The 13,406-nt window shown below is 51.1% G+C and overlaps 10 non-coding genes across 10 annotated transcripts; all 10 read left to right on the forward strand.

Moving 5' to 3' along the window:
* On the forward strand, nt 517–617 carry MIR544 (microRNA 544). The gene has a single exon (NR_129781.1). It is a non-coding gene; the product is annotated as a microRNA 544 (primary transcript).
* Nucleotides 1,408–1,524, forward strand: MIR655 (microRNA 655). Its single transcript, NR_129786.1, has one exon. It is a non-coding gene; the product is annotated as a microRNA 655 (primary transcript).
* MIR3959 (microRNA 3959) lies at nt 3,372–3,472 on the forward strand. The gene has a single exon (NR_129741.1). It is a non-coding gene; the product is annotated as a microRNA 3959 (primary transcript).
* Nucleotides 3,788–3,890, forward strand: MIR487A (microRNA 487a). Its single transcript, NR_129763.1, has one exon. It is a non-coding gene; the product is annotated as a microRNA 487a (primary transcript).
* MIR382 (microRNA 382) lies at nt 6,714–6,839 on the forward strand. The gene has a single exon (NR_129737.1). It is a non-coding gene; the product is annotated as a microRNA 382 (primary transcript).
* Nucleotides 7,096–7,203, forward strand: MIR134 (microRNA 134). The gene has a single exon (NR_129582.1). It is a non-coding gene; the product is annotated as a microRNA 134 (primary transcript).
* MIR485 (microRNA 485) lies at nt 7,792–7,906 on the forward strand. Its single transcript, NR_129762.1, has one exon. It is a non-coding gene; the product is annotated as a microRNA 485 (primary transcript).
* On the forward strand, nt 11,880–11,984 carry MIR154A (microRNA 154a). Its single transcript, NR_129602.1, has one exon. It is a non-coding gene; the product is annotated as a microRNA 154a (primary transcript).
* Nucleotides 12,208–12,316, forward strand: MIR154B (microRNA 154b). Its single transcript, NR_129603.1, has one exon. It is a non-coding gene; the product is annotated as a microRNA 154b (primary transcript).
* Nucleotides 12,715–12,835, forward strand: MIR496 (microRNA 496). Its single transcript, NR_129770.1, has one exon. It is a non-coding gene; the product is annotated as a microRNA 496 (primary transcript).

The raw sequence follows: 13,406 nt of genomic DNA on the forward strand, positions 1-13,406 counted from the left end.
AGGAGCGATCTACTGAATGTCCATCTGATGGCTCTGTGCCTGTTATTGGACCCAATTCGTCTTAGAGACTCTCCCATGAGACATGTTATTGTTCAGTTGCTAAGTCGTGTCTGACTCTTTGTGACCCCACGGACTGCAGCACACCAGGTTCCTCTGTTGTCCACTATCTCCTGGTGTTTGCTCAATGCTGTCTAACCATCTCATCCTCTGTCACCCCCTTCTCCTTTTGCCTTCATTCTTTCCCAGTGTCAGGGGATTTTCCAATGAGTCAGCCCTTTGCATCAGGTGGCCAAAGTATTGGAGCTTCAGCATCAGTCCTTCCAATGAATATTCAGGGTTGATTCCTTTAGGATTGGCTGGTTTGATCTCTTTGCAGTCCAAGGGAACACAGACCCTGGGATAAGACAGTGTGGTCAATGGCACCTCTGGGGTGTGTGTGCGTGCACGTGTGTGTGTGTGTGTGTGTGTTTGTGAACTGTCAGCTAGAGGGGTGTTCCTCAAACTCTAATATGCTTCTCAGATTTTCATCACCTAGGGATCTTGTTAAAAGGCAGATTCTGATTCAGGGACCAAGATTCTGCATTTTTAGCAAGTTCCCAAGTGATGCTAATGCTTCTGGTCGGTGGACAACACTCGGAGCAGCTCGGGGCTGGAGAGGATGTGCTTTCTTTGTGATGTGTGTCCCCTGCGCCCCACCTTCCATATCGCGAGAACACTTCCCAGGCCAACACGCTGCTCTTCTGTTCGTGCGCAATGGTTATCAGCCCCCGGCTCTCTTATGCATACATGTCATGAGGTGACTCTCCCTTAGAGTCAAATTCCACCTCCCAGGGCTTCCTGGATACAAGACCCTCGCCGAGGAGAGGCCACCAGTGTCAAGGCTCATCAGGCACTGCACCATCAGCGGCATTGATGCCTGGGACTACGAAATTCTGGAATCACCCATTTCCAGTCAGTCCGAAGCAGCAATCCTGGGCCAAGGCCATCTTTTGGGGACCCCCTGTCTTGGGGATCCGTGATATGCTTCGTTTTATCAGAAAAGGTATTATCACGATGGCTTTGCATCACCTGTGACACACATTACTTGGGTGTCTTCTTGGCATCAAATCCCATCTCCCAGGAATCCCTGAAGGAGCTTGCATTGCCGCTGTTGTCTTCGTTGCCACTGCCGCTGTTTTTAGGATCGAACCTGCTTTGGGAGCGTCTCTGAGCACGGTTCCAGCTCTGGGGTGTTGAGGCCAAGTGCAAGCCCTGGGGCCCAGGTATGGGGGATATATGATTGATGCCCGCCTGTGGGCTTTCTTTACAGGATCTGAGTTCCCAGCTCCCTGAGCCTTGGATTCAGGTCTTCCTGAGAAGAACCTTCCGGAGCCAGAGACCGCCGACACTGGGGAAGAGGCCATGGTTTTCGTTTCAGAACTGTTCAGGGATATTTGAGGAGAGGTTATCCGTGTTATGTTCGCTTGGCTCATCATGAATAATACATGGTTAACCTCTCTTTGAATATCAAACTCTGCCTCGAGGGCCGCCCGCACAGGAGACGTGAGAGCGTGTGCCTGGTGTGAGCTGTGACCCCGGGGCCAGCCGCGATGTGGAAGGCATGCTTCCTGGAAGGGAGGCCGGCTTGGGGAGGGGCCCAGGCTTGCTTTGCAGTGGTTTTGCAGTGAACTTGGTGTGTTTCTCTGATTTGGACAAGGTCGCCCCCACTTTCAGTCCAGCCTGCCTGGGGATGAGGGGCTGAGACAGGGCCCCTGAGTCCGTGTTCCTGCAGGGCTGGTCAGTGGGGGCCTGATGGCTGAGCTTCGCCCACAGTGAGAGCTCTCGCCAGCCCTGACTGTCCAGACCCAGACTTGCCCTTTGCAGAGCAGCTTCCTGGAGGCTACACCGTCCCCTGTGGAGAGTGTGTGCTTTCTGCTCCCCTGGGACCTTCCAGGAGAGGTCACTCCCTTCACACGGTCGCATCTGTCTCCCCAGGTGTGCGAAAGGCAGGCCCACCTCTGCTCGCTGTGCTGACCTCCCAGGTCCACTTCCCATCCAGGCAGAGTTCCCCAAGGCGCTGCTGGCAGAGCCTGCAGGGTTCCCGTCCCCCCACTTGGCACACAAAGGGGCTGGTGGGGCCGCAGCCCCTTCCCTCGTGAGGAGGACTGCCCAGCCGACATCTCTCCACCTCTGCAGCTTGCACACAGTGCTCTCTCTGAGTCTGGATCCCCCCTGCTTATGGGGATAGGAGGCTGACCCGGACCCCTCGTTTAGTGGAGGATGGGGGCCCCCATGACCCGCTACCTCCAGAGTCTTGACCGTGTGGACCTCCGGGGGCTCCCGAGAAGCCCTGTGCTCCAGTCTCTGCGGCTTTCCTGGTCAGCCTGGCAGAGTCTTTTACGGCTTCAGTCCAGCACCCACTGGTGATCCCAGCTTCCCAGTAAGAGAGCTGTCCACCCCTCAGGTACGTCACTGCAGAACTGCCCCCCAGGCTGTGCCAGGAGGATGGACACGGCCCCCGTCCACGAACCCGAGAATGCCTTCCACCCTCAGTGACGTCTAGGAGTGACCCAAGCTTGGAAGACGGGATGCCGATGCTGTCATCAGCGTCAGTGCGGGCTCCACTGGGCGCTCATCTGTCGTCTGTGGTGGAAGTTCTGGTACCATGGAAGACTGCGTTGTGGGGTTCCACCTTCAGGCGGGGATATATGGTGTCCCCCTCACTGGGTCCACACGTGGCCTGTGAGGACCCCTGGGCCCTCAGAACAGAATCGTCCATAGAGGATTTTGGGGGCCAGGCCTTTTTGGAACTCAGGTCCACCCCATCTCGCTGGAAGAGAGAGTTTAGTCTGGGAGTGTGGTCTTTATGGTTGACCATTCCTTAAGCTCTGGTTATCCTTACTCTGTCCAGGATGAGTTCCTGGAGGCCACCTCTGATCCAGAGAAAGGTTATGCCTCTTGGTACCAATCCTCAGTCTAGGGAGAGCTAATGTGCCCCTGACCGTTGGCATCTTAGTCTGGGTACACGAGGAGGCACCTGCTCAGGTGCGGTCCACGGCAGGGTCCCTCTTCACTGCTTGCTCGGTCATAAGTGTGGAGCCCGGTCACACCCTGCCTAGACCTGATTCCACCTTCAGGAAGGAAGTACCTCCCATGACTCTTGAAAGAATGGCCCGTCTCAGACCCTGGGTCTTTGTTAGGATGAAGCCCCACCCCGTCCCCCAGCTGGAGCATTGAGGTCTTAAATGCTTAGCCCCCAGGGCTGAGCAAAGGCGGGGTTCACGGTCATGTCATCACAGCCTGTCTGGCTGATCACATCCGAGCTGCTGTTTTGCAGGACAAGCTCCCACCTGGAGAGGTGCTCCACCAGGACGCCAGCCTGAGGGCAGGGCATGGTCCGTGATAGGGGAGTGGATGGTTGATCAGAGAACATACATTTTGTCAATGATGTATGTCAACTGATCCACAGTCCCTCCCTATCCAGTCACTTCTCAGGACAGACTTGAAGAAGAGGCGCTGCTTCCTCCTCCATGCTAGTACCTGTCCCTTGAAAAGACCTTTTCCTTGCTGCTTGGCTCTCTTTATGCTGAGTCTCGTAAGGGAAGCTTTGTTTCTCAGTACTGATCTTTCCTGGAACGCTTCCTGGGAAGAGCTGCTGCCTTCCACCCCTTCCCAGGGGACAGGAATGCATGGTTGGCTTTATTTACAAAGGGCCACACCCAATGCTCCTAACCCCCAGTCCCCAATTCGTCCTTAGGAGGATTAGCTGCAGGCAAGGCAGACTCTGGTGAAGACACGGTTCATCAGCGTTAGCCTTTGGTACTTGAAGAGTGGTTATCCCTGCTGTGTTCGCTGTATTTATGACGAATCATACAGGGACATCCAGTTTTTCAGTATCAAATACTGCTCTGGAGGGCTTCCCCGACAGCATCCCACCTTCCAGGAGGAGGTCTTGGTTTTCGTGCCCACCCGAGGTATGTACGTGGCTGGTGGATCACAGTGCAGGCGCATCCTTTAAGATGCTTGTCACCTGTTGCCCCCGAGGCTGGAATCTAACCTAGGCAGGAGGTGGCTGCCTAGTAGGGCTGTGATTTCTGGAAGGGATGTTGTCATTGATTCTGAACCCATCTGAAAGATTGACCCCTGAGAATCTTGTTCACACAGAACACCTGCCATCTGTCCCAAGAGAACCAGCTGCTGCTGCTGCTGCTGCTAAGCCACGTCAGTTGTGTCCAATTCTGTGCAACCCCATAGATGGCAGCCCACCAGGCTCCTCCGTCCCTGGGATTCTCTAGGCAAGAACACTGGAGTGGGTTGCCATTTCCTTCTCCAGTGCATAAAAGTGGAAAGTGAAAGTGAAGTCGCTCAATCGTGTCCGACTCTTAGCGACCCCAGGGACTGCAGCCTACCAGGCTCCTCTGTCCATGGGATTTCCCAGGCAAGAGTACTGGAGTGGGTTGCCATTGTTTTCTCCCAAGATAACCAGACCTTTCATAAAATGAATCCCTGGAGACCATGCTCTATGATGATGTGGGGTGATACTGTCTGATAACCTAACTGGTCATCCTTATGGTATTTGCTCCAGGAAAGACTCTGTGATGGTCCACTCTTGCCCGGGAAGGCGTTCTGGAAGCAGTGCCAACCTGGGGAAGACGTGTTGGCATGGCATCTTTCCAGTGCACGTGGAGAGTGAGTTGAGCAGAGTCTCATTTTTGTCTCTGGTGGGGCGCACTTGGCTTCCTCCCCCATAAGACCCAGCCCTTTGGATAATTGCTTTGCGGAAGGGATGTCTGCTTGGGCCATGATGCTTTTTTAGCAGGGTTCTTTCTCTGCATTGTCTTGTAATGAGTGTAACCACTTTGCTAATTAATTTTCCATCAGTTGATCAATCAATGAGGAATGTCATTCCACAAATCATGATAGAGCATACTATCTACTAGATGATTCTAGACCTTAGTTGGGTCCGCTCAGCTGGGGGTAGAGCAGTGAGCACGATGAAGTCCTTGTTCACGTGAACTTGACAGTCTGGTGGGAGAGATGGAAGGTCAAAGCCGAGCGATATCATTCTATCCACTGTAGAGTTATGAAGGAAAGGACAGCAGGGTAAGCTGTGGGGAAGAGGCATAGATAGAATAGACGTTTATGTTAAATACAGGGTCTGGGAAAGTTTCTCCGGGGAGGGAAATGGAAATGAAGTAGGTTTGGGAGTCAGATTTTCGGGAGAAGCTTGTGGCACATGAAAGCTCTCTGACATCTTTGAGGAACAGCAAGAAGGAAGGTAGGGCTGGACTGGACTATGGGTGAAAGAGGCAGCCTCTGAGGCTTGGGCACCTCCAGATTTTAGTCTGAGTGTGATGGAAACTATGGGTGGATTCTGGTGGGGAGGGAGGTGTGGTCTGTATTGAAATGGTCACTCTGACCACAAGGGTGGTGATAGAGAGCCCACATGGATGGCTATTGTATTGATCTCTGAGTTGCTGATGGAAGCTAGGAAGGGAACAGGGGTCTCCACGTGAAGAACACGGGAGGCCCCACAGGTGGAGCCAGCAGACCCAGGCATGGGTTGGATGAGCCCAGCCAGGGTCAGGAGTGGCAAAGTGGGGCCGGGGATGAACCAGAGGGTCTACAGGTGTGACCACAGCTGAACTGGGGCTCTGGAGTGAGTCAGTCCCAGGAGCTTTGGGAGAAGTATCATTACCAGTATTGCCAAGATCCAAGCAGAGGCAGTGACCATGTGGCTTGAGGGTCAGGTGGGATGTTGGCAGAGGTACCCGGAGGTGAGGCAGCCTCCAGGCCAATGAGAGCTGGGGACAGCATCACTGGGTGGGCATTACCAAGAACGAGGTTGGGAGGTGTTCTGGGAGGAGGATGGTGAACCAGAAAGAGGACTTGGGTGGCTGTGATCCAGGTAGTGGGCAGTGAGGTCTGATGAAAATGCTGTGAGCTGAAAGTTTAAAAGGAAAAGAGAAGAATGGTCTGGAGGTGAGGCTGAGCCGGGAGGCCATCTACCCACTGCAGGCCTCCAGTGTAGGAGGTGGCGGGGTGCAGATAGCCCTCAGGGGTGGACAGTGAATCCCTGCGGAGAAATGAGGACATGGTGATGAGTCGCGGTTCCAAATGTGGAAGCAATGTGGGGCGTGAGGACTGGGAAACTGAACCCGGTCCTACTGGTCTCAGGTTGTTGGGGAGAAGGTGGTGACCTCTGATGCCCGCTTTCTGGGAACTGTGTTCCTGTGTGGTTCATCGGGATGAGACGAGTAGTGGGATGGCGGGGTGGGAAGGGAGTTGGGGTCTCCCTCTTAAGGAGCCCCCCATGGTGGCTCTTCTGGAACTCCCCTCGTCTGGTAGACCCCACAAGTCCCATGAAGGAGCTTGGCAGTGCTTTGATGTGCTTGATAGAGAACCAAGCGTGCTGTGCTGAGAAGTCCAAGGTCCCTATTCTGAAAGCCCAGGGTCCACACCCACACGGAGGGTCCTGAGCTGGGACAAGCTGGCACTGCGAAGCCCCTCTCTTCTCGTTTCTGAGCCCTGCCCCCGAAGACTTGGGAATGCCATCACCGCTCCAGGGAAGAGGCAGGCAGGGCGTCTGCCCCGCTCCAGGGAGGTAAGTGGCCAGCCGCCTGCACCCCAGTGTGTTTTCGGGATGCGCGTCGTCTGTCTCACTAACACTCTGTGTCCCATCTGCCCGCAGGACTGCAGTCGGAGGCTGCGCCCCTCGGAGAAGTGGAAGGGGACCCTGCTCTGTCTTGCCTCTGCCTTTCTGTGGTACTTGAAGAGAAGTTGTTCGTGGTGGATTCGCTTTACTTATGACGAATCATTCACGGACAACACTTTTTTCAGTACCAAATACTACCTCTAAGGATGCCCACCCCAGATGGGACGGCCACTCCGGAAGAGAGGACTCCGTGCTCTTCATGGAAGACGCGACTGGCTGGCCGGCCGGCCAGGGCCGCGGGCTCGTCCGAGCTGTAAGTCCTCTGGGCCCCTCGCCTGGGCGTCCTCCTGCAGGAGGCCTTCCAAGGGCCTCTCCCACTCTGGGGAAACAGCCGTGGTTTTGTCTTCAGTGTCACCTCCCGAGACGGCAAGGAGCGGCTTCCTGGGCCCCAGAGGAGACCCTGGTGTCAGCACCGTTCAGGGTGTGTGACTGGTTGACCAGAGGGGCAAGCACTCCGTTCACCCTCTGGGCTGCCTCGTCACCAACCCTCAGCACCAACCGCACCTGCCTGGGAGACGCGGAGGAGGTCCTGCCGACTTTGGGGACAGCGGTGGACATGCGCCGGCGGCTGCTCTGTGGATTCGGACAACCATGGCAGGGAGGGCACGTGGACTTAAAAAGGGATGAGTTGTGGTGGTGGCATCCACGTCACGGCCACAGCCTCCTTGAAGTGCTCCTGGGACAACGCATTGCTTTCCATTGAGGGACCAGAAGCCATTGGCCAGCTTCTGTTGGGGGTGTGTGACTGTTCCCTGAATACATACTTACTGATTAGATCTCGTACCTGATCCTCTAACTCCTGGCCTCCCATCTCTCCACAGAGGGTCCACGGAGGTGATGCCCACGTGGGGAAGCAGCCACGGTTCAACCATCACAGGATTCGAGGGGCTACCGTGATGTGCTGAGGTGGCGATGGCCGTGAGATGGCAGCCCTCCTGGTCCAGGAGGGCGAGCAGGAGTCACCCCTGCTTAGGGTAAGTGCGTCTCGGGTGAGCATGCAATGGATGTGCTCGCATGTCACTCGGCCCACTACCCAAGGTTGTCCCACCCCTTCCTTACAGGCAGCCACCTTGGCAGGACAGGCAATGGATTTCTCACAAGTGTCCACTTATGGTACTTGAAGAGAGGCTGGCCGTGATGAATTCGATTCATCAAAGCGAGTCATACACGGCTCTCCTCTCTTTTAGTGTCAAATTCTGCCTCGGAGGGCTTCCAGGCCAGTGCTGCTTCCAAGGTAGGTGCCTGGATGGCTGAGCCCACGTGCGCTTTCCTGAGGATGCCTGCTTTATTGACGCTAACCCCTGCTCACCCTGAGGCAATTTCCTGGGGTGCTGTCAACTTTAGGACAAGCAAGCAAGGCTGCAGGAATGCCCTAATTAAAAGTATTACGTGTATATACATTACAATACACATGGCTAGCCTGGAAGGGGCGCCTAGGAGCATCTTTCATGAGTCAGCTGTCAGGATAGAGGTGAGACCAGGAGACTGTGTGAGCCCTGGTTTCCTAATCCTCTGTAGCCTCACACCCTCCAGGGACCTCCTCTAGGGTGAGGCCAGGTTTACCGAGGAGGCAGTGGTTTCCCTGTTTTTGCAAACACGTGGTCTTTCAAGAGCTCTTGGCTTCACTGGTGATGCCTCGCGTGGGGCTGGCTTCTTTGCATTGCTGCGTGTTCCTTGCATGGCCATCCAAGTGCGGGCAGTGGCATTGCTGTCCCCTGGAATCCTGGGTTGGTGAACCAGGGGCATGGATTTGACTCGGGGACTGACCCAGTTGGTCCGCTCATCCTCATCCTCAGCATCCTGTCCGCCCCAGTGGCCACTCCCAAGCTGCCCAGGCCGTGTGGATGTGGGAATGCCACCAGCGGTGCTGCCTCATGGTACTTGGAGGGAGGTTGTCCGTGGTGAGTTCGCATTTTTTACTGATGCCCAATACACGGTCGATCTCTTTTCAGTATCACATTGCACCGGGCATCTACTCGGAGCTGATGGCAACTGCAGGGAAGACACCCTCATGTGGGTTCCATGCCAGTATACTTGAACGTGCAGTTGGCCCTGGAACTACCAGACAGGTGCCGCTAGCATCCCTATCATTCAGTCAATTCGTAGGTGACCATATGATTTAGGTTTAAGACCCAAGTGATTGGGGCAATAGGGATGTTCATGATGCTTCTAGGAAATCTGGGTTTTCTAAAAGAAAAACAAACCAAAAACCCAGTGGATAGTTCCCTTCTGTTTTAGTATTATATCTTGTCCTGGAGAGGAGGACCTCTGAGCCATGTGGGCAAAGTCACAGCGGGGGAACCAGTATTAGTATATTTTCTGGGCTAAGAAGGGATGAATCATCGTACCTGTTGGCCTGGAAGTCCTACCAAATTTGAGGACAGAGGGCAGTGCTAGTTTCAACTTCTTGTTTTTCATTTTAAAATGACTAATTATTTTACATTGTTACCATACATATAAAAGAGGGTTGCAAAGAATTGGACATAAAAATGACACATACTTAACAGTAAAAATTCAAGCAGTGTGGGAAAATGTAAGTAACAAAGGGAGACAGTATCCAATCTCCGCAACCCAGAAGTAAGCGTCAGGGCTTTAGAAGTTTCTGAATACTTGGCCAAGCATATATCCAAATAGAAAGGAAGACAAAGTGAGATGCAAATATTTTACCAATATGTAATCTTTGTTGAAATGTTAACTGTAATTTTACTAAAGTTTTTTGTTAAAAATGTTAACCATTATTTTACTTTAACATAAAGAATATGCTTAAGAAAATTAGAAGAATTAATAAATATTTCTTGCTCTTCTGAAAGAAGTATTAATTCCTAAAAGATCCCTATAAGATTAAGAAAAATCACTGTGTAAAACATGAAATAGTTGGGATCATTACATATTTTTTAACTGTTTTAATTTCACTTGAGGTTCTGAAAGATAAGGAAATCAGCTCCACCTCCTGCTTTTTTTTAAAGCTATACTGTACAATATAATCTTCTCATTATAAATATTTGCATTGTGTTCTATAATCACAGTTCTTATAGATGTTAAATCATAGTTCTATATTTAAATGGATTCATGGCTGACAATTAGTGCTTTTTTCCCCCCTTAAACTAAACCTTTTTTCTTCCTAAGTTTGAATTCATATCTCAGAATAATTGCTTTTAATTTTAATTCATATCAGAATAACTGTTCAAGAATGACTCAGTAACACTGCTCAGTGCTTGCACGTCTAGGGATGCCTGCCTCTTGTCTATGTACACAAGGGACGCCTTAGCTCGTCTACTTTTTCTTTCCCCTCAGAACTTTGTAGATGCTACTTCATTGGCTTCTGCACTCAGTATCATAATAGCTTTTAAACCATGAACTCTCTACACACCTCTGGCTTAGCTAGATACATATCTTGTGGACCTTTATATACTTTGTTAGAGAGGCTTTGGGTCACTGTCTTCTGTGAGGTCTTTCATCTCTGAGAATGTCTAACCCTGACTGTTACACTTTTACTCATCTGCTTGTTTTTTTCCTACTCTTCTATTTGGCCCTGTGATTTTCAGTTCTTTTTGCCCTTAGACATTTTGACAATACTTGCTGTTCATTTCTCTCAGGTTTAAGGGTATATGCTATTCTTTGGTGAGTGGGTTGACTCATAATAATGCTTTCCGTCCCGGGTTTTGTAACTTTTCTGTGAGGTTATCATCAGGGGGATTAACATTTGTGTGTTGTGTTACTCCCTTCACAACACGATGGTTCTGCGTTTGGCTTTGTATGCCATCAGGCTTTCAACAGTCAGGACTCATCTGTTGGCTTAAGGAGTCCCACGCCTTAATGTCTGGTATAAATCCTCACCACATCTTGGTCCAGGAGCTTGGATTCTCACAGGGGAGCACATTCTACCCAGAGCTTGCATGGAAATACCCTCTGTTATCATCTCTCTAGGCCAGGACAGCATTTTCCGACTCTCCTTCCCATCCCAGGCCTCCGCCTCTTTCCATCCCTATGTCACGTGTCCTGTCCCTGCTTGGACATTAAGACTAAAGACCCCTAAGCCTCTCAGCCTCCTTCAGATCCCTTGGCCCAGATTTCTCTCACCATTGACGGCCGGCTTCCCTCTTATTCTTTACAGCTGTGCATGTATCACTTGGTTTTGGCCTCAATTTCATTTTATCCATCGTTTCTTTCTGCGTGTGGAGGAGAGGGTTCTCTGTTAGGTCTTTTGCAGGGTCTGACTCAGTCACTATCTTTCTTCATCAGTTTTTCTGAATCATATCCCTTCTTAATGAGTCAAGTTAGCTACTTTTTCATTTCAAGGATGTCTTCTTCTGGTATAAGCACTTTTCTGTTCTGTGTGTTGGTCTTGTCTTAGGTTAAATGGCCATTTATTATTTCATTGGCGGCTGGAGAAGGGAAAAACCTATGATCTGGCCCCATGCTGCCACTTTTATTTGGAAGACTCATTATTGTCATTGGCACTCTGCATTTGTCTGTTTAACATGAATTACACCCAGATTCCTCCTTCTCAGTATCCTCTTCCACCTTGGCAGGATGCCTCATTATAGTGCCACCTTCTGGGATGTACATGGAGTCAGTACCGTTTGCTAGGTATGTGAATTTATTTTAACAATGGAGGATTTTTTTTTCATCATATTTCTGCTGGTCTAGTAACCCTAAATATGCATTTTATCCTTAGGGAGACTTCTTGGATGTAACCCACCTTTAGAGATGAGGTCACAACTCTGAGGTCAGTGCAGTATATCTTGGGATATAAGAAAGTTTGTGTCTGATGCTGTCCGTTTCTTTATGAGCAGTATTGTAAACTCAACTTCTTTGGAATGAACTCCAGCTTTGGAGGGCTTCCTGGACACGAGGTGTAAGTGAGAAAAGGACCACTGCTGTCAGCTTGGATGCAAATATGAAATGAGGCTGTGTTCCCTGCCATGATAGATAACGAATTCTTATCCCTTGACCTCTCCACCATGCAATACCCTTGAAAGTGCTTCTTAGATATCCTGTCAAACAGGCAAAGGTGTTGATGTCTGGGCTACTTCAGGGTCTAGGATGGGACAGTTGAATGAACTCGGGGGTATGTTTCACTCATGACCCTTTCTTCCAGTTTGTTAACACCCAGTATTCCCTCTGTCCTTAGGACTTTCCGGAGGAGGCCAGCTTTGAAGATGAGGCCCTGGCACCTGGTCAGTGCTAATCTGCGGGACTTGAAGATAGGTTATCCGTGTAGCCTTCGCTTTACTTGTGACGAATCATACACGGTTCACCTACTTTTCAGTACCAAATCCCGCCTTGGAGGGCTTCCTGGGGGCGGAGCCCCCCTTCAGGGCGCAGGACCTTCGAGTCAGCTCCTCTCCAGGGTAAGTGCAGGGAGTGTTGATCGCAGCTGGATGGCAGCGCCTGCGGTCTCCTGATGCTGTGCGTCCTGGTCCTCATCCTGTGTGTGTGTGTGAGACTGTCCACAGGAAGATGCCCGGAAGTGGCGCCAACATGAAGCAAGAAGTGGGGCTTTGCTTACCAGAGATACTTGGTGGTACTTGAAGAGAGGTCTTCCATGGTGCATTCGCTTTATTCTTTGACGAATCATACATGGTTGACCTTTTTTTAGGTATCAAATCTGGCCTTGAAGCACCCGGAAACTAGAGTCAATGTCCGCACGCCTGGATGGATGGTTGAGCTGAGCGTGTGCATGTCGCCCCACATATGTGTCACCTGTGTTCACGCACTTCCGTGTGTCATCCACCTCTAGGGGTACTGCTGGTCCACAATGCCAGCTTCCCCAGAGAAGCAGTGCCTTCATTGTAGATCCACTTCCTGTCTGACAGGAAGTCGTCCCCGTGCCGCTCTCTTTCTGTACAACATGATGCCTTGCTCCTCTTGGTTGCAGTGTGTCCTTCCTGAATGGCTTCCCAGAAGGGGTGCTAATTCCAGGGAAGGGGCAGTAGAGTCCACGCCTATTTCCTTGACAGTGTGTTGCCAGCATCTTCACTGTTGGTATCCCATCCGTCCTCAGGCCCGATATCCGGGACACGTCAGAAGCCAGCATCCGAGTCGGGTACTCGAATGGAGGTTGTCCATGGTGTGTTCATTTTATTTATGATGAGTATTACATGGCCAATCTCCTTTCAGTACTAAATTCTTCTTGGGAAGACATCACAAGGGGAAGTTTCAGCAAATGCCTCTCCAGGGTAAGGAAGCCAACCATTTACCCATGATGATGTGTGACCCATGCCACTCTGCCCAGAATTCCCAGGAATGATACTGACTTTCTAGGTGAGACCTTGGTTTTCCTCCCTTCCTTGAAGACTCACTGGTGAATAAAACATCTTTGGTAAGCCTCTTTTTAGGTATGAGGTCACCTTGGATCTGACACACCCTGTAGGGGAAGGGCCTTCTGCATTATCCCAAGAGGCTGAATGAGTAGGAGGTGCATACTTCATTTAGGCAGTGTGTTACTACCCCCAACGTATGCTTATCCTCAGGGTGACCTCTGGGAATCAAAGCCAGCAATGGGGAGATGGTGGTGTGTTTGTGGGGGCTGGATGGGTTTCCTCCACAGGGAGAATCAACGGAATCTGAAGATACGTTTCCATGGCTTGATTCATGTATTCCTCGTGCGAAATAAGAATCAGTAACGCGTTTATTAACACCTTATGTTTGCTAGCTATGTGATCTGGAGGTTACTTGATGTGTCATTGCTCTGTGCCTCAGTTTATTC

The sequence above is a fragment of the Capra hircus genome, chromosome 21 (assembly GCF_001704415.2).
Source record: "Capra hircus breed San Clemente chromosome 21, ASM170441v1, whole genome shotgun sequence".
Lineage (NCBI taxonomy): Eukaryota > Metazoa > Chordata > Mammalia > Artiodactyla > Bovidae > Capra > Capra hircus.